The sequence below is a fragment of the Vicugna pacos genome, chromosome 27, assembly GCF_048564905.1.
Source record: "Vicugna pacos chromosome 27, VicPac4, whole genome shotgun sequence".
Classification (NCBI taxonomy): domain Eukaryota; kingdom Metazoa; phylum Chordata; class Mammalia; order Artiodactyla; family Camelidae; genus Vicugna; species Vicugna pacos.
Genome location: NC_133013.1, coordinates 4245181 through 4269237, shown reverse-complemented (window position 1 = coordinate 4269237; position 24057 = coordinate 4245181). Strand labels below are relative to the sequence as shown.

The 24057-nt window shown below is 37.8% G+C and overlaps 1 pseudogene; it reads left to right on the top strand.

Annotated features, from left to right (window-relative positions):
- The first annotated feature begins 368 nt into the window (after positions 1-368).
- Positions 369-1706, top strand: LOC102534371 (tubulin alpha-1A chain-like; annotated as a pseudogene).
- The last annotated feature ends 22351 nt before the right edge of the window (positions 1707-24057 follow it).

The window sequence follows — 24057 nt, the reverse complement described above, 5'->3', positions numbered from 1 at the left end:
GACAGACTCACAAACATAGAAAACAAGCTTATGGTTACCAGGGCGAAAGGAGATGGGGAGTGATAAATTGGGAGTTCAGGATTTGTAGATATTAACTACTATATATAGAATAGATAAACAATATACTTCTACTGTATAGCACAGGGAACTATATGCAGTAACTTGTAATAAACTGTAACAAAATATATATATCTGAATAACTATGCTATACACCAGAAATTAACAGCATTGTATATCGACTATACTTCAATTAAAAAAATGATTACAAGCAAATTGTCTTACATAGACTGCCTAAGAGTCATGCTGTAAGAAGCAACAACCTCTCTTCTTCCTCTCCGCCATCTGTTCAGCAGCCGCTAAAATCAACTATGCCTGAGTGCATCTCCATCCACATTGGCTAGGCTGGCGTCCAGATCAGCAATGCCTGCTGGGAATTCTACTGCCTGGAACACGGAATCCAGCCCAATGTCCAGATGCCAAATGACAAGACCATTGTGGGAGGAGATGACTCCTTCAATCACTTCTTCAGTGAAACAGGCGCTGGCAAGCGTGTACCCAGGACAGTGTTGGCACACCTGGAGCCCACATTCATTGATGAAGTTCTTAATGGCACCTGCCACCAGCACTTCCACCCTGAGCAGCTCATCACAGGCAAAGAAGATGCTGCCAATAAACATGACCATGGTCACTACACCATGGACAAAGTCATTTACCTCGTTTTGGACCAAATTCAGAAACTGGATGTCCAGTGCACAGGTCTTCAGGGCTTCTAGGTTTTCCACATCTTTGGTGGGGGAACTGGTTCTGGGTTCACCTCCCTGATGATGGAATGTCTGTCTGTCAATTATGGAAAGAAGGTGAAGCTGGAATTCTCCATTTACCCAGGCCCCAGGTTTCCACAGCTGTAGTTGAGAACTACAAATCCATCCTCACCAGCCACACCACCCAGGACCACTCTGATTGTGCCTTCATGGTAGACATTGAGGCCATCTATGACATCTGCCATAGAAACCTCGATATCAAGTGCCCAACTTACACTAAACTGCATAGGTTGATAGGTCAAGTTGTATCTTCCATCATTACTTCCCTGAGGTTTGATGGAGCCCTGAATTTTGATCTGAAAGAATTCCAGACCAACCTGGTTTCCTATCCTCACATTCCCTTCCCTCTGGCCACATATGCCCCTGTCATCTCTGCTGAGAAAACCTACCATGAACACCTTTCTGTATCAGAGGTCATCAATGCTTGGATTGATCCAGCCAACAAGATGGTGAAATGTGACCCTCTCCATGGTAAATACATGGCTTGCTACTTGTACCATGGTGACGTGTTTCCAAAATATGTCAATACTGCTATTGCCACCATCAAACCAAGTGTATCATCCAGTTTGTGGACCGGTGCCCCACTGGCTTCAAAGTTGGCATTAATTACCAGCCTCCCACCACAGTACTTGGTGGAGATTTGGCCAAAGTACAGCAAGCTGTGTGCATGCTGAGCAACATCACAGCCATCGCTGAAGACTGGGATGGCATGGAACAGAAGTCTGACCTGATGTGTGCCAAGCTTGCCTTTGTTCATGGGTATGTGAGTGAGGGCATACAAGAAGGAGAGTTTTCTGAGGCCATGGCTCAGTCATGGCTGACCTTGAGAAGGATTATGATGAGGTTGGTGTAGATTCTCTTGAAGGAGAGGGAAAGGTATACTAAAGTTAAAATATCACAAAGGTGCTGCTTTATGGGGAAGCTTATTCTGTTTTCGACATTGAAAAGTTGTGGTCTGATCAGTTAATTTGTATGTAGCTGTGTATATTCTCATATACAATTACTGACTTATGTTTTAAAACACAATGCTTTATTACAGACCCAAGCTATCCATTTATCTGAAGGATTTGAATAAAATAGTCACTGTCTTAAGAAAAATATTGCAAAGAATGGGCCTGAAAGGATTAGTTTGTTGACCAAACTTTAATCAGACCCTTGAAACTTCTCTGAAGCCCATATGGGTACCCCCTTGTAAAATCCTCAGCAAGAATTCTGCTGAGAGAGTTTTGCATGAGGCCTTCATCCTCCAGGTCTGATCACCCTCAATATCTAATTAGGTTACTCATATTCCACTTCCCACAGCAGGTAATATCTGATAAATCTGACTCATTTTCAGCAAAAATCCCATATGTCTGTTTACCAAGAAATTCCTGGAGGCCAAGATGGTGGAGTAGTAGGATACTCGAGGCTTACCCTTTCCCACAAATAAACCAAGGCTCACATCCACAGATGCACTCTGCCAACCAGAGCACCTGCAGAATTCCAACAGAACACAGTCCTCTTCAAAAGACAAAGACACCAAAAATCTGGTAGGAGAAAAGAAAAGAAAGAAGAACAGGCAAAACAGTGCGGGACCAGCCCTATGGGGACAGAGTGGCAAAGGAGGACTAGTGCTCATTCACTGGGTCTCCCCTTCTCCAACAGAGAAGCGAGCAGGGTGGAGGGGCAGCCTCCAAGGCTCGAATCTGTACAGAGCAGACCTTGACCAACAGAATTAATTTAAATGGGCACAGTGGTTCCCTGCAACACCCAGCCTGAGACACAAGCCAGCAGCTGGGGGCCGGAATGGGCTGCCTGAGCCAGGCAGAAGACTGGGATGGCTGCATTGAGGCAGTCCCAGGGGAAAGCAGGGTGCTGTGCAATGTGGATGAGTAGGTGCACAGGGTAGAATAACCTGGACCCTCCATAGAACAGCATGGCTGATGTGCCCTGAGGGGAAGGATGCATACACCCATCTCTGAAAATCTGCGGAAGGCTTTTCGGTGAGGAGAGGCGGGGCTCAGGCACAGCTGCCTTATTCTCCAGTGATTGGCACCCAGGTCGGGGCGGGGGTGAAACCAGAAACCGCGCCTGGGGGCTTCACAGCCTCAAAGGCCAGATGGAGACTTGTTTGCAGCCCGAGGCAGATAGGATACTTCTGCCCTGGTGCCTTGCTGAGTTTGCACCACCAGGACAAATGAGGAGCTGAGTTTGGGCACAGAGCAGGGGTGGGGCTGTTCCGCGGTCTTCCCAGGGCACATCTGTGGAATGCTGACCCGGGGCGGAGCAAGCCACGGTGTGGAGCGACCAGCGCCTGGAGACAATGGGTGGCCCCTGCATTTCCTGCAGGAACTCAGCCCCTGACCAGGGTGCTGGGAGGGGCTGCGATTCACCCGCACACGTGGCCAGTCTGCAACATCTGACTGCAGCATCGGGAGGGGCAGTGACCCACCCACCTACAGGGAAGGAGAGCTGCACCTGGCCTAGTACTGAGAGGGGGCCTGATCTACTTGCCAACAAGCATTAGGAGCAGCACAGACTAGGGCACCAATGTAGGGAATCTGGAAACAGCAAGCAGAGTTTGCGAAAGAGAGCTAAGAAATAAAGACTTCTCATTAAGACACACAGTCTCCAGGAGAACACCACCTCCATTTTTTTAAATCTGTTTTTACCTGTTCTGTTTTTTATTACTGTTTTAATTTTTACTTTTTAAACAATTATATACCCTCCAATTTTAATCCCTTCTAAATTTTTCTTTTAAGAAAAGTTATTACTATTATTTTACAAAATTGACATCATGTCATTTTTATTTCTTTTGGTATTGATCTCCTGTTATTGATTATACACAGGTTTCAAATATATTTTCTCCTCTTTTCTCCTTTTTCTTTTTTTTAAAGATTTTAAATAGACGTCTCAACCTTATTGCTATTCTGCATCAACTTGCTCTTCTATTATTAATAATACACTGTTTGGAAACCTTTTTTTCCTCCCTTCTTTTAAAATTCTCTCTTTATTTTATCTTTTTTATCTGTTGTAATTTTATTACCTTTTTAATTTCTACTTTCTCAATAATTGTGTATGTTTCTAGTTTTAATTCCTTTTAATTTTTTCTTTTAAAGTAGTTATTACTATTTTTTAAAATCCATTTGATTTCATTTTCATTTTTTTATTTAGATCCCCTGTTATTGTTTATAAATAGGTTTCAAATACCATTTTTGATCTTTTCCCTTTTTTAAAGAGTTTTTAAAAAGACATCTAAACTCAAATGCTAGTCTCATTCAAATTCCTCTTCTATAATTAATTATACACTGTTTTCAAACATTTTTTCTCCCTTCTTTTAAAATCCTCTTTCTCTCTCTCTCTTTTTTTAAAGTTTTATTCCTACATAAGCACTAAATAGATAAATAAATAAACTGCTTAAGGACCACAATAGATAACTGATACTCCATTAGCCACAGTACCAGAGAGATATAAGCAAGATGAAGAATCAGAGCAACCATTCCCAATTAAAAGAACAAGATAAATCCCATGAAAGAACGATCAATGAAATAGACATTGAGAGCATACAAGATCAAGATTTCAAAAAAGGAGTGATCAAAGTACTGAAGGAACTAAAAGAGATAGTGTTTAGAGATATAAAATATGTCAAAAATGAAACAGAACTTATAAGGTGGAGCCAAGTAGACTTGGTAAAATCATTGGTTGAAATGAGAACTGATCTAAAGGCTGTGCAAAGCAGAATAGATAATGCAGAGGAACGAAAAAGTGATCTAGAAGACAGGACAACAGAAAGCACACAGAACAACTGTGAGATAAACACATGAAAACAACATAAGGGATCTATTGGATAATATAAAGCATACAAATCTTTGCATAATAGGGGTCCCAGGAGGGGAAGAAAGATCAAAGGGGAATGAAACGGTATTTGAAGAAATCATGACTGAAAACTTCCCAAACTTAAAGAAGGAATCAGATATCCAAGTACAGGAAGTACAGAGGGTCTCAAACAGGAAGAACCCAAACAGACCCACACCAAGACATTTCATAATCAAGATGGCCAGAGTAGAGGTAAAAGAAATGATCCTAAAGGCAGCAACAGAAAAACAAACAGTGAATTACAAGGGAGCCCCCATAAGGCTCTGCAAATTTCTCTATACAAACACTAAAGCCAGAAGGGAGTGGCAAGATATATTCAATGTCCTGAATGAAAAAAAGATGCAGCCTAGGATAATTTATCCAGCAAGGCTATCCTTTAGGAAAGAAGGAGAGATAAAGACTTTCACAGACAAGCAAAAAAAAAAAAAAGAGTTTAGCAACACTAAATCCATGCTACAAGAAATACTGAAAGGACTACTTTAAATAGAAAAACAGCACTATGCTACAGAAATGAGAAACTCATAACTGGAAAGGTGATAACTACCATGAATTACAAATAAAATAAACATGAAACTGTAAAAGAAGACATATAAATCATTAAGAGTGGGAGAGGGAAGCAAGAAAATATAAGGCTTTTTTTCTTTCTATTTTAAATTTTTTGTTATCAGTAGGATGAGTTCAAGATAGAGTAATGGGCTAATACACTTAAAAAAAAAGATAAACACAAGCCAAAAATTCTCAAGGGAGTCATAAAAACTAAATAAAATCCATGATAATAGAAAGGAAAATTACCAAACCACAAAAGGAAGAAGAAAGGAACAAAGAGGAAAAACCAAATCAACTGCAAAAATAAGTTCAAAATGGCAATAAACACACATCTATCATTAATTACTGTAAATGTTAATGGATTAAGTGCTCTAGTCAAAAGACATAGAGTGGCAGACTGGATAATAAAACAAAAACCTTCAATATGCTGCATACAAGAGACCCACTTTCGGGAGAAGAACACATATACATTGAGAGTGAAAGGAAGGAAAATGATATTCCATGCAAATGAAAAGCCAAAAAAGCAGATGTAGCAGTACTGATTTCAGACAAAATAGACTTTTAAAAAAGACCATAAAGAAAGATAAAGAAGGACATTTTACAATAACTAAAGGAGAAATACAAGATGAGGGTATTAAACTCGTTAATCGATATGCACCCAATATAGGAGCACCTAAGTACATAAAACAATTTCTAACAGAGATAAAGGGGTATATTGATGAGAATACAAACATACTCAGAGATTTTAACATTGCATTAACATCACTAGACAGATCGTCCAGACAGAAAATAAATAAGGCAACAGAGAAATTAAATGATACAATAGAAAAAGTAGATTTCATAGATATTTTCAGAGCATTACAACCCACAAAAATAGGATATACATTCTTTTCAAGTACACATGGAACATTCTGTAGGATTGATCATGTATTTGGGCACAAAAGAAGCCTTAACAATTTTAAGATGATAGAAATTACCTGAAGCATCTTTACTGAGCACAATGCCATGAAACTAAAAATCAACTACAGAGACATAAAGGAGGAAAAAAGGAAAGCATGGAGATTGAACAACATGTTATTAAAAAGCCAGTGTATCAACGATGAAATCAAATGTTAAATTAAAATGTACCTTGAGACAAATGAAAATGAAAACACAACCACACAAAATTAAAGGGACACAGCAAATGCAGTGCTAAGATGGAAGTTTATAGTAATCCAAGCCTTCTTCAAAAAAGAACAATCTCAAATAAACAATTTAACCCATCAACTAGAAGAATTAGAAAAAGGAGAGCAATAAATCCCAAAAGGCAGCAGAAGAATGGAAATAATAAGCATCAGGGAGGAATAAACAAAATGGAGATTAAAAAACCATAGAAAAAAATCAATAAAACCAAAAGCTGGTTTTTTGAAAAAGTAAATAAAATCGACAACTTATGGCCAAACTCACAAAGAAGAAAAAAGAGAGAGCACAAATTAGCAAAATAAGAATGGAAAATGGAGAAACTACAAAAATAATATATAAACACAGAATATCATATGAGAATATTATGAAAAACTATATAGAACCAAATGGATAAACTACAGGAGATGGACAAATTTCAAGAAACATACAGTCCACCAAGATAGAACCAAGAAGAAAATGACCACTTGAACAAATTGATCACTAGAAATGAAATCGTATTAGCAATAAAAAAAAAAACCCCACCAACAAATAAAAGTCCAGGACTGGACAGCTTCACTGGGGAATTTTACCAAATATACAAAGAAGAACTCATACCAGTCCTTCTCAAACTCCTCCAGAAGACTTAAAATGAAGGAATACTCTGAAACTTATTCTATGAAGCCACCATCACCCTGATACCAAAACCAGGCATAGACACTACCAAAAAAGAGAATTATAGGCCGATAACTCTGATGAACATAGATGCAAAAATCCTTACCAAATATTAGCAAATAGAATCCAACAACACATGAAAAAGATTATACAACATGACCAAGTGGGGTTCATCCCAGTGACACAAGGGTGATTCAACATGTGCAAATCAATCAATATAATACATCACATCAACAAGAGAAAGGACAAAAACCACATGATCTTCTCAATAGTTGCAGAAAAATACATTTCGTAAAATTCAACACCCATTTATGATAAAAACTCTTACCAAAGTGAGCATAGAGGGAACGTATCTCAACACAATAAAAGCTATACATGACAAACCTACAGCCAGCATAGTACTCAATGGTCAAAAACTCAAAACATTCTCACTAAAATCTGGGACAAGACAAGGTTTCCCACTATCACCACTCTATTAAACATCATCTTGGAAGTCCTAGCCACAGCAATCAGGCAACATAGAGAAATAAAAGAGATCCAAATTGGAAAAGAAGAGGCAAAAGTGTCACTATATGCCAGCGACATGTTACTATATATAGAAAACCCTAAAAGGTCCACACAAAAACTACAAGAGCTGATTGAACAGTTCAGCAAGGTAGCAGGTTACAAGATTAATGTTCAAAAATCAATTGCATTTCTTTACACTAATGATTAATCTACAGAAAAGGAAAATAAACAATCTCCTTTAAAATAGCACCCAAAGTAATAAAATACACAGGAATAAATTTAACCAAGGAGATGAAAGAATTAAACACAGAAAACTATAAACCACTGATGAAGAAAATTAAAGAAGAGTTTAAAAAAAGGAAAGATATTCCATGCTCTTGGATTGGAAGAATCAATACTGCTAAAATGGTCACACTGCCCAAGGCAATCTACAGATTTAATGCAATCCCTATCAAATTACCCAGGACTTATTTCACAGAACTAGAACAAGTCATAACAAAATTTATATGGAACCATCAAAGACCTAGAATCATCAAAGCATTACTGAAGAGAAAGAAAGAGGCTGGAAGAATAACTCTCCTAGACTTCAGACAATACTATGGAGCTACAGTCATTAAAACAGCATAGTAATGGTACAAAAACAAACCTATAGACCAATGGAACAGAATAGAGAGCCCAGAAATGAACCCACAAAATTTTGGTCAACTCATCTTCGACAAAGGAGGCAAGAATATACAATGGAATAAAGACAGTCTCTTCAGCAAATGGTGTTGGGAAAACTGGACAGCAGCATGTAAATCAATAAAACTAGAACACTCCCTTACACCATACACAAAAATCAACTCAAAATGGATCAAAGACTTAAACATAAGACAAGATACATTAAAACTCCTAGAAGAAAATAGAGGCAAAACATTATCTGACATATATTGCAAAAATATTCTCCTAAGACAGTCTACCCAAGCAATAGGAATAAAATCATGAATAAACAAATGGGACATAATGAAACTTACAAGCCTCTGCATAGCAAAGGAAACCATAAGTAAAACAAAAAGACAACCTATGGAATGGGAGAAAACTTTTGCAAATGAAACTGACAAAGGCTTGATCTCCAGAATATAAAAGCAGCTCATATGACTTAATAAGAAAAAAACAAACAACTCTATCCAAAAATGGTCAGTAGACCTAAACAAGCAATTCTCCAAGGAAGGCATACAAATGATCAATAGGCACATGAAAAAATGCTCAATATCACTAATTATCAGAGAAATGCAAATCAAAACTACAGTGAGATATCACCTCACATCAGTCAGAACGGTCATCATTCAAAAATCCACAAATGACAAATGCTGGAGAGGCTGTGGAGAAAAGGGAACACTCCTACACTGCTGGTGGGAATGCAGTTTGGTGCAGCCACTGTGGAAAATAGTATGGAGATTCCTCAAAATACTAGGAATAGACTTACTATATGACACAGGAATCCCACTCCTGGGCATATATCCAGAAGGAATCCTACTCCAAAATGACACCTGCACCCCAATATTCTTAATAGCACTATTTAGAATAGACAAGACATGGAAACAGCCTAAATGTCCATCGACCAATGATTAGATATAGAAGGTGTCGTATATTTATATAGTGGAATACTATTCAGCCTTAAAAACCGACAACATAATGCCATTTGCAGCAATATGCATGTCCTGGATAATGTCATTCTGAGTCATGTTAGCCAGAAACAGAAAGAAAAATACCATACGAGATCACTCATATGTGTCATATAAAAAAAAAGAAACAAACAAACAAAGAAAACTTAAATACAAAACAGAAACAGACTCATAAACATAGAATACAAACTTGTGGTTTCTGAGGGGGCCTGGGGAGAGAAGGGTTAGACTGGGATTTCAAAGTGTAGAATAGATAAACAAGATTATACTGTATAGCACAGGAAAATATATACAAGGTTTTATGGTAGCTCACAGAGAAAAAAATGTGACAATGTATATATATATGTTCATGTATAACTGAAAAATTGTGCTTTACACTGGAATTTGACATAAAATTTTAAAATGATTATAAATCAATAAAAATGTTAAAAGTAAAAAATAACTTGAAAAAAAGAAAGAAATTCCCTGGTCCTTGTTGTTTTCTATTAGTAATACACCATCCAGTGACCTCGACTAGCTCCTTTAATATAAATTCCCTCTTCCTAATTTTCTGTTCTTCATTGAGCCCCATTCTGTTTTGCAGTCTCTTTTTCTTTATTACTATAGTTCTGATTAAACATGTTTTTACCACATTAAATACTCTCCAGGTATGGCTGTCCCGTGACAGTAATCAGAATCACCCCATACAGTGCAGTAACTCACCTCTTTGCCTGTTGACACGGAGGAGTGTGGAGTCCAAAATGGCCAGGTGTCAGTCTTAACCTCCACTCAGAAGAATCATTGTTCTGTCTCCTGGAAGAAACACTCCTTCACCTGGAACTACAAAGTGTATTTCGGTGGAGCTTAATGTTTTGAGAGAAGGAAAGAAATAGTTTCTAAGGGTAATATAGAATCTGAAGTCCCTACCATTTCCACCCCTTCATTCCTGGAACTATTAACAGCACCATTACTGGAAGCTGATTTAGGACATAGACAATCTCCTGAAGAAATTTTCCACAGCCCTGCAATATACTGCCACCTTCCTGAGTGTAACTGAAACTGAGTCTTCTAAAGGCTCTTTCCCTGTTGTATCCAACCAGCTGCTTCAGGATGGTGGTGAACAGGGTGAGATAGTGGATTCAGTGGGCATGCACCCCTAGCCTAACTTCTTTTGCTGTGAAGCGAGTTCCTTGAACTGAAGCAATCCTTCATTGAAGACTGTGGAGAACAGATAAAGCATCTTTAAGTCCACACTGTAGTTTTGGCAACAGCATGCTTGCAGTCAAGGCAAATCGAGACCCACAGTAAGTGTCTGTTTCAACAAGAGTAAAATGACTCCCCTTCCATGATTAAAGCATTCTAATCTAATCAACATTCCAGCAGGGGTCTGTCTGAAGACTTCCTGGAATGTGCTACATGAGCGACCCAGTGCTGCTGCCCACTTTTGGCAGATCAGGCACTCAGCCATGGGGAATGGAAGCTCATGTTGATGAGCACATGCTTGACCTCCATCACTGCCACCACAGCCACTTTGTTAATGAGCCCTCTGGACAACTACTGGCATGGCAGGCAAAGAGGCTGACTGATACTCACAGAATGTGTCATCCTCTCTGCTTTATTGTTGAGATCTCCCACTTCTGGGGTCAAACCTAGGTAAGTATTGACATGGGAAACATGCATCATTTTTCCCCCATTGAGAGATGTCTACCCACATAACTCTTACCCAAATTTCATTTTTACCAGTTTTTCAATTATGTTTCTTTAAAGTCCCTGACCATCAAGCCAAACCATTGCCTATAGCCCCAAATCATTATATAATCACACTTCAGGCCTTTTTATCTTTCAAACAATATGCACAATCAGGTGCACTGACTTCCTGAAGTTCTCAATGGTGGGATGTTCAATGTCCATCCTGGCTGTCCTTCAGTGAAGCCCCAGGTAGGTACTGTAGCACTACAGCTCTCCACTTTCAGATTACACCTCCATATGGTGCAAAGCCATCAGTAACCAGGCTTGAAGCTTTTCTTCCTGTGACAAGGGGCTGAAGAGAACTCCACATTATGGGATGCAGGTATGGATGGGAGAGGGCATTTCTTCTTGTTACTTACATGTAACTTGCTGGCCTGTCTGGGCTGAATCATATATGTACCACTCCCACTTGACATAGGAGTGCTGCTGTGCCTGCCCAACTTTAAGACTTGTTGGGTCAGATAAAACTCAGGCAACTCCAATAAAATAATGTCCTGGTAGCTTATTGTTTAATATTCAGTCTTGATGAGGTTCAGTCACAGAGCATGATTTGTTTCCCAAAAGGAGTGTATCATTTGGAGGTTGACAGCTGAACCTTGCTCTAAAATTCTAAATACAAGTGCTGTGATTTACCTATGGGCTGCCAAAGGCTTCAAATAGTATCCCTGTCAACCAATGTAACTTCAAGAACCATTGCATCTGCTGGGTTATGTGGTCCAAGTGGTAGAATGCCTTGCACAGCATACTGGGCCCATTACAGAGCCTTCTCTTCTCCCCCCACCACCTTTCCTAATGACTAGTAGCTTCTTGTCACTTGATACATGGGGCAGGCTAACAAACACAAATGAGGAATATGTTGCCTCCAAAATCAACATGCCCACTGGGTGTTGTGCCTTTTAGGTTTAAGAAGGGATGCAGATACCAGAATCTACACTTTACCTTAAAAAGTGTATCTGACATGCCCCACAGCTTTGGCTCCCTAGAGATGGCACTGAAGCCGAAGCTCCTTGACTTTCATTTGAATTCAGTTTCCACCCTCTGACATGCAAATGCCTTACCGCTAAGTCTAGGGTAGTTGCTGGTCCTCTTCTCTAGAGCCAAGCAGCATAACATCATAATGTAATGCATCAACATAATGGAAAATTGTGACATTGTATGGGTGAAAGAGGTGATCAATATCCCTGCAAACTAAACTGTGACAAAGGGTGGACAGTTGATACATCCCTGAGGTAGGATAGTGAAGGTGCATTACTGGTTTCTCATCTGTAAGGAAAATGCATCATGTAGGCATTAAGGTGAGGGAGGCATTTGCCAGGTCAACAGTTCACTGCTGAGTATCAGAGTATATGTGAACTCCCTATATCAATAAAACCACATTTAGTACAGCAGTTGCATCAGTATGTTAATCTCCCAACAATCTACTCCCATCCTTCTATGCATTTGTCCTCTGCCCATGCCAAATAGAAAAGTTGAAAGACAGACTTTTAAGTATTGGCTCCTTAAAGTCCATCTAACTTCCTTAAAGCTCTCAGGCCATATCTGATTGGATGCGCAACACTCTCAAATATAAAATTCTAGTCAAAGCCATTGTAATGTAACCAATGTTTCCAATTGTGTCCTATTATAATTAGAAGATATTTTATTGCTTATGCAAATTACCATAGTGTCATACATATAAGCCTTCAAATTATGGAGGGATCAAGTAGGGTGAAAAAATCAAGTAGGGTGTCACATCTTTGTTCCCAAAAGGATACCTTACCAAATTGGTGTATGTTACAGATAGGTTAAGGGACATTTCCTTCAGCCCAGAAAACAAAATTTTTAAAAAAAAGAGCACAGTTTCAAATAAAATGTCCATGGTTAAAATTCTGATATAGTTTATTTGATGAGGAATATTAGTTATTTCTGAGGCATGAAACATTTTAATATGGTAATCTGAAAATCAAGTTGTTGACAAACCTATCACTTCTGATTTGACAATGGATCCCAGGTAATTTTACATACAAAATAAACCAAATTAGTTTAGCATCTATCTTTTATAAGATAAAAATACTTTGATTTTCCAGCGGCCTTCTAGAAAATCTCAAAATTAGTTTGAGGTCAAAAAGACTGTATTTAGAGTTTATTTTTGAGAAGCTGCCAAAATGTCAAAAAGTTGAACACTTCACTAAATAGGATAACCAGTCACTGTGAAACAGTAATTTCATCTAACCCAACTGACAAAATATTTCAAAGGAAAATATGTAAAGTTATATAGTTGCAAAATATCTGGCTCTGTTAATATCAAGAACTCAGTTTTCTTTAAGTAATCAAGGATCTGATAAAGACAATCTGAATTACAGGAAAACATTAAGATATAAACATTAGATTCCCAGGCAAACACTTAAAACCTAAGGAATAAACTTTTCTTAAAATTTCTTATCAAGAGCACACTATGAAGCTAAGTAATCTTTGTTGTTTTAGCAGAGAAAGAAAACCAAATTCGAGTTTTGTTTGTTGGTGCTATTAATTCTAAGACAGAGCTTTAAAAACATTGTAAATAATTCTTCCAATCTTAGCATTGATCACAAAAGAAGCCTTTTCAAGATTCACTTCCCATATATCTTATATAGCAAAAAATCCATATCTGAATCACTTTACTGTACACTTGAAACTAACACAATGTTGTAAATCAACTACACTTCAATTTAAAAAAAATCATGTGTTACTTTTCCTGCATACAGAATTTTTTTTTACCTTATTAGTCCTGGTAGTATCATTTATAAATTTTGACTAAAAAATTTTACCATTAACCACCTTACTTTTAAAGAGAAAATTGAGAAGTAAGCAATTGTTAACTGGTACATATTATAATATGGTAGCTAATTTATTGATAAATAACTTCATAGCTTTCTAGATGCAGGTGCCTTTTTCATAGTATAACTTCTCACATTTGAAAATGGACCCAAATGGGAAGGTTCTGGTCAAGATGGTGGAGCAGTAGGACCATAAGCTCACCTCTACTCGTGACTACAATGAAACCAGGACTGAATGCTAAACAAGCATAGAAAAAGGGCTAGCAAAAAATATTTTCTGCAACTGAAAACTTAAAGAGGGAACCACAGCAGGATTGTATGACGGGTGTGCTTATGATATAATTGAGCCCCATACCTCCCAGGTGGGTGACCCACAAGGTGAAGATTTGTTAAGTCACAGAGGCCCTCCCACAGGAGTGAGAGCTCAAAGCCCCATGTCAGTCTCCCCAGCTTGAGTTCCAGCATTAGGAAGAGAAACATATAAGGACATCTGACTTTTAAGGCCAGGCGTGCTTGGCTCCAAAAGCCCCACAGGACAGGGGGAAACAGACTCCATTAGCTTGAAAAGCAAACATCAAAACTCATGTGCACCAGGTCCAAGGGCAGAGGCAGTGATTTCAGAGGAACCTGTGCCAGACCTTCCTGCTGGATTTGGAGGGTCTCCTGGGGACAAGGGGGACTGCTGTTGCTCACTCAGGGGACATAAAACTGGTGGCTGACATTCCAGGACTGTTAATCTAAATAAGCTTTCCTGGAGGCTCCATCTTGATTGGATCATTAGCTCCAAGACCTAGCCCCACTCAACAGCCTGTAGGGAAGCCTCAGGCCAAACAACATACAGACTGGGAAAAAAGCCACACTCATCATCAGACTTCCTAACTCACAAAGGCCTCTAGACACAGCCCTATGCAACAGAGGTCCAGGACCAAGCTTCACACAGCAGTGGGCAGGCACCTGCTCCTCCTGCCAGGAACCCTGTATAAGTCTCTTTTCCAGCCTCATCCATCAGGGGCAGATACCAGAAATAAGAAAACAATCAAGCCAAATTCTTTGGAAGGAATCTACAAATACATAGAAAGACACACAGTATGAAGCGGCAAAGGAATAGCTCCCAGGCCAAGGCACAAGGTAAAATTCCAGAAGAAGAAATAAGTGATGATGAGATAGGTAAATTTATCTGACAAAGAGTTTAAAGTAATGATGGCCAAGATGTTAGAGAACTCAAGAGATGTATAGATGCACAGAGTCAAGTTTTTAGCAAAGAGTTGGAAAATATAAAGAATATCCAAACAGAGTTGAAGGATAAAATCACTGAAATGAACAATACACTAGAAGGAACCAAGAATAGACTAAATGAGGCAGAAGAATGGATCAGTAAACTAGAAGACAGATTGTGAATATCACTACTTCAGAAGAGGAAAAAAGAAAAAAAGAATACAAAGGAATGAGGATAGTTTAAGAGAATGATGGGACAACATGTAGTGCTCTAATATTCACATTATAAAGGTCCCAGAAAGAGGAGAGAGAGAGAAAGGATCTGAGAAATTTTTTTGAGATACTAACCAAAAACTTCCCCAACTTGGGAAAGGAAATAGTCACCCATGTCCTGGAAGCACAGAGAGTACGAGACAGAATCAACCCAAAGAGGAACACACCAAGGCACATAGCCATCAAATTGACAGTAATTAAGGATAAGGAGAAAATATTAAAATTAGCAAAAAAAAAAAAGTAGCAAATAAGATACAAGGGAACTCCAACAAGGTTACCAGCTTCATTTCAGAAGAACTCCACAGGCCAGAAGGCAGTGGCATAATATGTTTAAAGTGATGCAGATAGATAGGTAGTTCAACAGGCCAAGATGGCGGAGGAGTAATAAGATGCTCATAGCTCACTCTCTCCCACAAATACACCAACACTCACATCCACGGACCCACTCAGCCATCCACGGCACCGGCAGAACTCCGACAGAACATCACCCTCTTCAAAAGACAAAGACACCAAAAATCTGGTAGGAAAAAAGGAAAAAAAGAAAGAAGAAAAGGCAAAACAGTGTGGGACTGGTCCTGCGGGGATGGAGTGGCAAAGGAAGACTAGCTCTCATTCACTGGGTCTCCCCCTCTCCAACGGCCAGCAGGACAGAGGAGGAGCCTCTGAGGTGCAGACCTGTATGGAGCACCCCTTGACTGACAGAACTAAGTTAAATGGCCAGAGAGGGTCCCTGCGATACCCAGCCTGAGACATGAGCCAGCAGCTGGGGGCCGTGCCAGGCTGCCTGAGCCAGGAGGAGGACTGGGGCAGCTGCACTGCGGCAGCACCTGGGGATGTCAGGGTGCTGCACGCTGCGGTTGAGTGGGTACATAGGGAAGAACAACCTGGGCCCTCCATAAAACAACTCGACTGATGTGCCCTGGTGGAAAGGGTGCATAACCCCATCTCTGAAAACTAACGGAAGGTTTTCAGGTGAATAGAGGTGGGGCTAAAGCACAGACGCCATAACCTTTAGGGCTTAGCACTGAGGCAGGGGTGAGGTTGAAATCTAAATACACACCTAAGGGCTTAGCAGCCTCAAAGGCCAGACGGAGACTTGTCTACAGCCCAAGGTAGATAGGAACTCTCTTCCCAGGTACCTCAGAGAACACATGCGGCCAAGACAAACAGGGAGCTGAGACTTGGCACAGAGCAGGGGCAGGGCTGTTCTACAGTCTTCCCCAGTCCTCCTACACAGCACGGACCCGAGGAGGAACATACAGTAGCACAGAGCTACGGAATGACAGGAGAGGGCGGGTAGCCACCCGCCTTCCACGCAGGAATGCAGCACATGACTGCGATGCTGGGAGGGGGCATGATCAGCCCTCCTATCTTGCTAGTCTGGAACATCTGACTGCGGCATCGGGAGGGGGAATGACCCGCCCGTCCACAGCGAAGGAGAGCTGCACCTGACCCAGCATTTGGAGGGAGCATGATCTGCTTGCTGACAGGCACTGGGAGCAGCACAGACAAGGGCGCCAATGGAGGGCCTTTGGAAACAGCAAGACGAGTTGGCAAAACAGGGCAAAGACGGAAAATTTTCTCATTAAGACCACATGGTCTCCACCCTTTTTAAAAAAAAATCTGTTTTTACCTGTTCTATTTTCTATTACCTTATTAATTTTTGCTTTTTAAACAATTATATATGCTTCCAGTTTTAATCCCTTTTAAATTTTAAAAAAAAATTTATTATTATTATTTTTAAAAAATCCACGTCATTTCAGTTATATTTCTCTTGGTTTTGATCTCCTATTATTGACTATACATGGTATCAAATTTTTTTCCTCTTTTCTCCTTTTTTAAAGGTTTTTAAAAGACATCTCAACCGATTGCTATTCTGCTTCAACTTGCTGTTCCTTATTCATTATACACTGTTTTCAAACTTTTTCCTCACATCTTTTAAAATTATCTATTTTATCTTCCTTATCTGTTGTATTTTCTATTACCTTTTAAAATTCTACTTTCTAAACAATTGTATATTATTCTAGTTTTAATTCCTTTAAAATTTTTCTTTAAGTAGTTATTATTATTTTTAAAAATCCACATGATTTCTTTTTCATTTCTCTTGGTTTTGATCGCCTGTTACTGATTATACAGAGGTTTCAAATGTTTTTTGATCTTTTTTCCTTTTTTCAAGAGTTTTTAAAAAGACCTTTCAACTCGATTGCTAGTCTGATTCAAATTCTTCTTCTATAATTGATTATAAGTGTTTTTGAATCTTCATTTCTCCTTTCTTGTAAAATTCTTTCTCTCTTTATCTTTTCAAATTTTATTCTTACATAGGCGTTAGATAGATAAATAAATAAACTCCTTAAGGGCCATAATAGATGACTGATATTCCATAAGGAACAGTACCAGAGAGATAGCAGCAAGAAGAAGAAACAGAGAAACCATTCCAAATTAAAAGAACAAGAGAAATCCCCTGAAAAGATGATCAATGAAATAGACATTGAAAGCCTATTAGATCAAGATTTCAAAAAAGGAGTGATCAAAGTACTGAAGGAACTAAAAGAGATAGTGTTTAGATATATAAAATATGTAAAAAATGAAATGGAAGCTATAAAGAAGAGCTAAGTAGAATTGATAAACTCATTGGCTGAGATGAGAACTGATCTAAAGGCTGTGCAAAGCAGATGAGATAATGCAGAGGAACACATAAGTGATCTAGAAGACAGGACAACAGAAAGCACCCAATCAGTACAGCTGAGAGATAAATGAATAAAAACATATGAAAACAACATAAGGGACATATGGGATAATATAAAGCATGCAATCTAAGCATGATACAGTTCCAGACAGAAAGAAATATCAAAGGGGATTGCAAAGGTATTTGAAGAAATCGTGAGTGGAAACTTCCTAAACATAAAGAAGGAATCAGATATCCAAGTACAAGAAGCTCACAGAGTCCCAAACAAGATGAATCCAAATAGACCCACACCAAGACATCATAATCAAGATGGCAAGAATCAAGGATAAAGAAATGGTCCTAAAAGTGGCAAGAGAAAAGCGAAGAGTGAGTTACAAGGGAACCCCCATAAGGCTCTCAGCTTATTTCTCTACACAAACACTATAGGCCAGAAGGGAGTGGCAAGATATATTCAAAGTCCTGAATGAAAACAAAAGATGCAGCCGAGGATAATTTATCCAGCAAGGTTATCCTTTAGGAAAGAAGGAGAGATAGAGAATTTCACAGACAAGCAAAAACGAAATGAGTTTAGTAACACTAAACCCATGCTAAAAGAAATATTGAAAGCTCTACTCTAAATAGAAAAGCAGCACTATGCTACAGAAATAGGAAACTCACAACTGAAAAAGTGATAACTCATGAATTACAAATAAAATAAACATGAAATTGTAAAAGAAGACATCTAAACCATTAAGAGTGAGAGAGGGTATTCGAAACTGCATTCCCACTAGCAGTGTAGGAGGGTCCCTTTTCCTCCACAGCCTCTCCAGCATTTGTCATTTGTGGATTTTTGAATGATGGCCATTCTGACTGGTGTGAAGTGATATCTCACTGTAATTTTTATTTGCATTTCTCTGATAATTAGTGATATTTAGCATTTCTTAAAGTGTCTATGAAACATTTGTATTTCTTCCTTTAGAAAAGCTTTTTTAGGCCTTCTGCACATTTTTGGATTGGGTCAGTTTTTTTTTTTTCATATTAAGATGTATGAGCTGCTTCTATATTCTGGAGATCAAGCTTTTGTCAGTTTCATTTGCAAATATTTTCTCCAATACCATAGGTTGTCTTTTTTGTTTACTTATGGTTTCCTTTCCTGTGCAGAAGCTTCTAAGTTTAGTTAGGTCACATTTCTTTATTCATGCTTTACTTCTATTGCTTGGATAGACTGTCCTAGGAGAATATTTTTGAGATGTATGTCAGACAATGTTTTGACTATATTTTCTTCTAGGAGGTATATTGTATCTTCTCTTATGTTTAAGTCTTTGATGTATTTTGAGTTTATTTTTGTATATGGTGTAAGGGAGTGTTCTAGTTTCATTGATTTACATGCTGCTGTCAAGTTTTCCCAACACCACTTGCTAGAGAGACTGTGCAGGTTGGTACAGCCACTGTGGAAAACATTATGGAGAGTCCTCAAAAGACTAGGGATAGACTTACCATATGACCCAGGAATCCCACTCCTGGGCACCTATCAAGAAAGAATCCTACTTCAAAATGACGCCTGCACCCCGATGTTAATAGCAGCACTATTTACAATAAGACATGGAAACAGCCTAAATGTCCATCAGCAGATGACTAGATAAAGAAGTTGTGGTATGTTTATAAAGTGGAATACTATTCAGCCATAAAAACTGACAACATAATGCCACTTGCAGCAATAAGGATGTTTCTGGAGAATATCATTCTAAGTGAAGTAAGGCAGAAAGGGAAAGAAAAATACCATATGAGATCACTCATATGTGGCATCTAAATAAATAAATAAATAAATACAAAACAGAAACATGCTTATAGACATAGAATACAAACTTGTGGTTGCCACGGGGGTGGGGGTGGGATGGGACACATTGGAATTTCAAAATGCAGAATAGATAAACAAGATTATACTGTATAACAAAGGGAAATATAAACAAGACCTTATGGTAGCTAACAGAGAGAAAAACGTTACCAATGACTATATATAGGTTCATGTATAACTGAAAAATTGTACTCTACACTGGAATTTGGCAAAGCACTGTAAAATTATTATAAATAAATTAAAAATGTATAAAGTAAAAAGAGTGAGAGAGAGGACAAGAAAATACAGAGTAATTCTTTTTTTGTAATTTCTGTTTATCAGTAGAATGGATTTTAGATTATATTACAATCAGTTTAATAAAAACAGCTATATTAATGGGTGAATAGACTTACAGAAAGGGTAATCAAAAGCTAAAAACTTACAAGTGAGTCACAAAAAAAAATCCATGATAATACAAACGAAAATTACCAAAACACAAAAGGAAGAAGAAAGGAACAAAGAGGAAATAACCAATCAACTTTAAATATAAGTTCAAAATGGCAATAAACACTCATCTATCATTAATTACTGTAAAAGTTAATGGACTAAATGCTCCAGTCAAAAGACATAGAGTGGCAGACTGGATAATAAAGCAAGAATCTTCAATATGCTGCATACAAGAGATCCACTGTGGGGAGAAGGACACATATAGGTTGACAGTGAAAGAATGGAAAAACATATTTCATGCAAATGGAAAAGCCAAAACATCAGGTGTAGCAGTACTGATTTCAGACAAAATAGACTTTAAAACAAAGGCCATAAAGAAAGATAAAGAAGGACATTATATACTGCTTAAGGAGTAGTACAAAATGAGGATATTACACTCATTAATATATATGCAGCTAATATAGGAGCATCTAAGTACATAAAACAATTACTAAAAAAGATAAAGGGGATATTGATGGGAATACAACCAATGTCAGAGATTTTAACATCACACTAACATCACTAGAGAGATCTTCCAGACAGAAAATAAATAAGGCAACAGAGAAATTAAATGATACAATAGAAAAATTAGATTCGGTGGATATTTTGAGAGCATTACAACCCCCCAAAAAAGGATATGCATTCTTTTCAAGTGCACACGGAACATTACCTAAGATTGATCATGTACTTGGGCACAAAAGAAACCTCAACAATTTTAAGAAGATAGAAATTATCTCAAGCATCTTTACTGACCACAATGCCATTAAAATAGAAATCAACTACAGAGAAATAAAGAAGAAAAAAGGAAAGAATGGAGATTAAGCAACATGGTGTTAAAAAACCAGAGGATTAATGATGAAATCAAAGTTGAAATTAAAAAATACCTTGATACAAATGAAAATGAAAACACAACCACACAAAATTAGTGGGACACAGAAAAGGCAGTGCTAAGAGGGAAGTTTATAGTAGTACAGACCTTCTTCAAAAAAGAAGAACAACTTCAAATAAACAATTTAACCCACCAGCTAAAATAATTAGAAGAAGAACAGCAATAAACCACAAATGGCATCAGAAGGAAGGAAATTATAAAGATAAGGGAGGAAATAAATAAAATTGAGATTTAGAAAACCATACTACTCAGCCATAAAAACCGACAACATAACACCATTTGCAGCAACATGGATGCTCCTAGAGAATGTCACTGCAAGTGAAGTAAGCCAGAAAGAGAAAGAAAAATACCATATGAGATCGCTCATATGTGGAATCTAAAGACTCATGGACAGAGAATACAGACTTGTGGTTACCAGGGGGGTAGAGGGTGGGAAGGGATAGACTGGGATTTCAAAATTGTAGAATAGATAAACAAGATTACACTGTATAGCACAGGGAAATATGCACAAAATGTTATGATAAATCACGGAGAAAAAAATGTGACAATGAGTGTGTATATGTTCATGAATGACTGAAAAATTGTGCTGAACACTGGAATTTGACACAACATTGTAAAATGATTATAAATCAATAAAAAATGTTAAAAAAAACCATAGGAAAACATCAATCAAAATAATAGCTGTTTTTCTGAAAAAGTAAATAAAATCAACAAATCTCCGGCCAAACTCACAAAGAAGAAAAAAGAGAGAGCACAAATTAGCAAAATAAGAAAGAAAAATTGAGAAACTACAACAAATTAACTAAAAATACAGAATATCATACAAGAATATTATGAAAAATTTTATGAACCAAAATGGAAAACCTAAAGGCAGTGGACAGATTTCTGGAAACAGAGTGCTCCAAGACTGAACCAAGAAGAAACTGACCACTTGAACAAACTGATTACTAGAAATGAAATCAAATTAGAAATAAAAAACCTTCCAACAAGTAAAAGTCCAGGACTGGACGGTTTCACCGTGAAATTTCATCAAACATACAAACAACAAATCATACCAGTCATTCTCAAATGCTTCCACAAGATTTAAAACGAGGTAATACTCCCAAACTTATTCTATGAAGCCACCATCACCTGATACCAAGACCAGGCAAAGAAACTATCAAGAAAGAAAATTAGAAGCCAATATCACTGATGAACATAGACGCCAAAATCCTCACCAAAATATTAGCAAATAGAATCCAACAACACATAAAAAAGATTATACATCATGACTAAGTGCGGTTCATCCCAGGGACACAGGGGTGCTTCAACATATGCAAATCAATCAATGTAATATATCACATCAACAAGAAAAAGGGCCAAAACCACATGATCATCTCAATAGATGGAGAAAAAAACATTTGATAAAATTCAACACCCATTTATGATAAAAATTCTCACCAAACTGGGTATAGAGGGAAGATATCTCGGCATCATAAAAGCTATATATGACAAACCTACAGGCAACATAGTACTCAACAGTGAAAAACTCAAAATCTTTCCACTGAAATCTGGGACAAGCCAAGGCTGCACACTATCACCACTCCTATTCAACAAAGGCTTGGGAGCCCTAGCCACAGCAATCAGGCAAGAGAAATAAAAGTGATCCAAATTGGAAACAAGAAGTAAAAGTGTCACTATATGCCGATGACATGCTACTATATACAGAAAACCTTAAAACGTCCACACAAAAACTACAAGAGCTGATCGAAGAGTTCAGCAAGGTAGTAGGTTACAAGATTAACATTCAAAAATCAGTTGAATTTCTTTACACAAATGATTAATCAACAGAAAAAAGAAAGTAAAAGCAACCAAAGTAATAAAATATCTGGGAATAAATCTAACCAAGGAGGTGGAAGAATTATACACAGAAAACTATAAACCATTGATGAATGAAATTAAAGAAGACTTTAAAAAAGGGAAAGATATTCCATGCTCCTGGATTGGAAGAATCAATATTGTTAAAATGGTCACAATGCCCAAGGCAATCTACAGATTTAATGCAATCCCTATCCAATTACCCAGGACATATTTCACAGAACTAGAACAAATCATAATAAAATTTATATGGAACCATCAAAGACCTGGAATTGCCAAAGCATTACTGAAGAGAAACAAAGAGGCTGGAGGAATAACTCTCCCAGACTTCAGACAATACTATAGAGCTACAGTCATCAAGACAGCATGGTATTGGTACCAAAACAGACAAATAGACCAATGGAACAGAATAGAGAGCCCAGAAATGAACCCACAAAATTTTGGTCAACTAATCTTTGACAAAGGAGGCAAGAATATACAATGGAATAAAGACAGTCTCTTCAGCAAATGGTGTTGGGAAAACTGGACAGCAGCATGTAAAGCAATGAAGTTAGAACACTCCCTTACACCACATACAAAAATTAACTCAAAATACATCAAAGACTTAAAGATAAGACAAGATACAATAAACCTCCTAAAGGAAAAAATAGGCAAAACATTATCTGACATACATTTCAAAAATTTTCTCCTAGAAGAAATAGAAGAAGAATAAACAATTGGGACCTAATGAAACTTACAAGCTTCTGCACAGCAAAGGAAACAACAAGTAAAACAAGAAGAAAACCTGCGGAATGGGAGAAAATTTTTGCAAGTGAAACTGACAAAGGCTTGATCTCCAGAATATATAAGCAGCTCATGCAACTCAAAAAAAAAAAAAATAAAATAAACAACCCAATCCAAAAATGGGCAGAAGACCTAAACAAGCAATTCTCCAAGGAAGACATACAAATGATCAAAAAGCACATGAAAAAATGCTCAATATCACTAATTATCAGAGAAATGAAAATCAAAACTACAATGAGGTATCACCTCACACCAGTCAGAATGGCCATCATTCAAAAATCCACAAATGACAAATGCTGGAGAGGC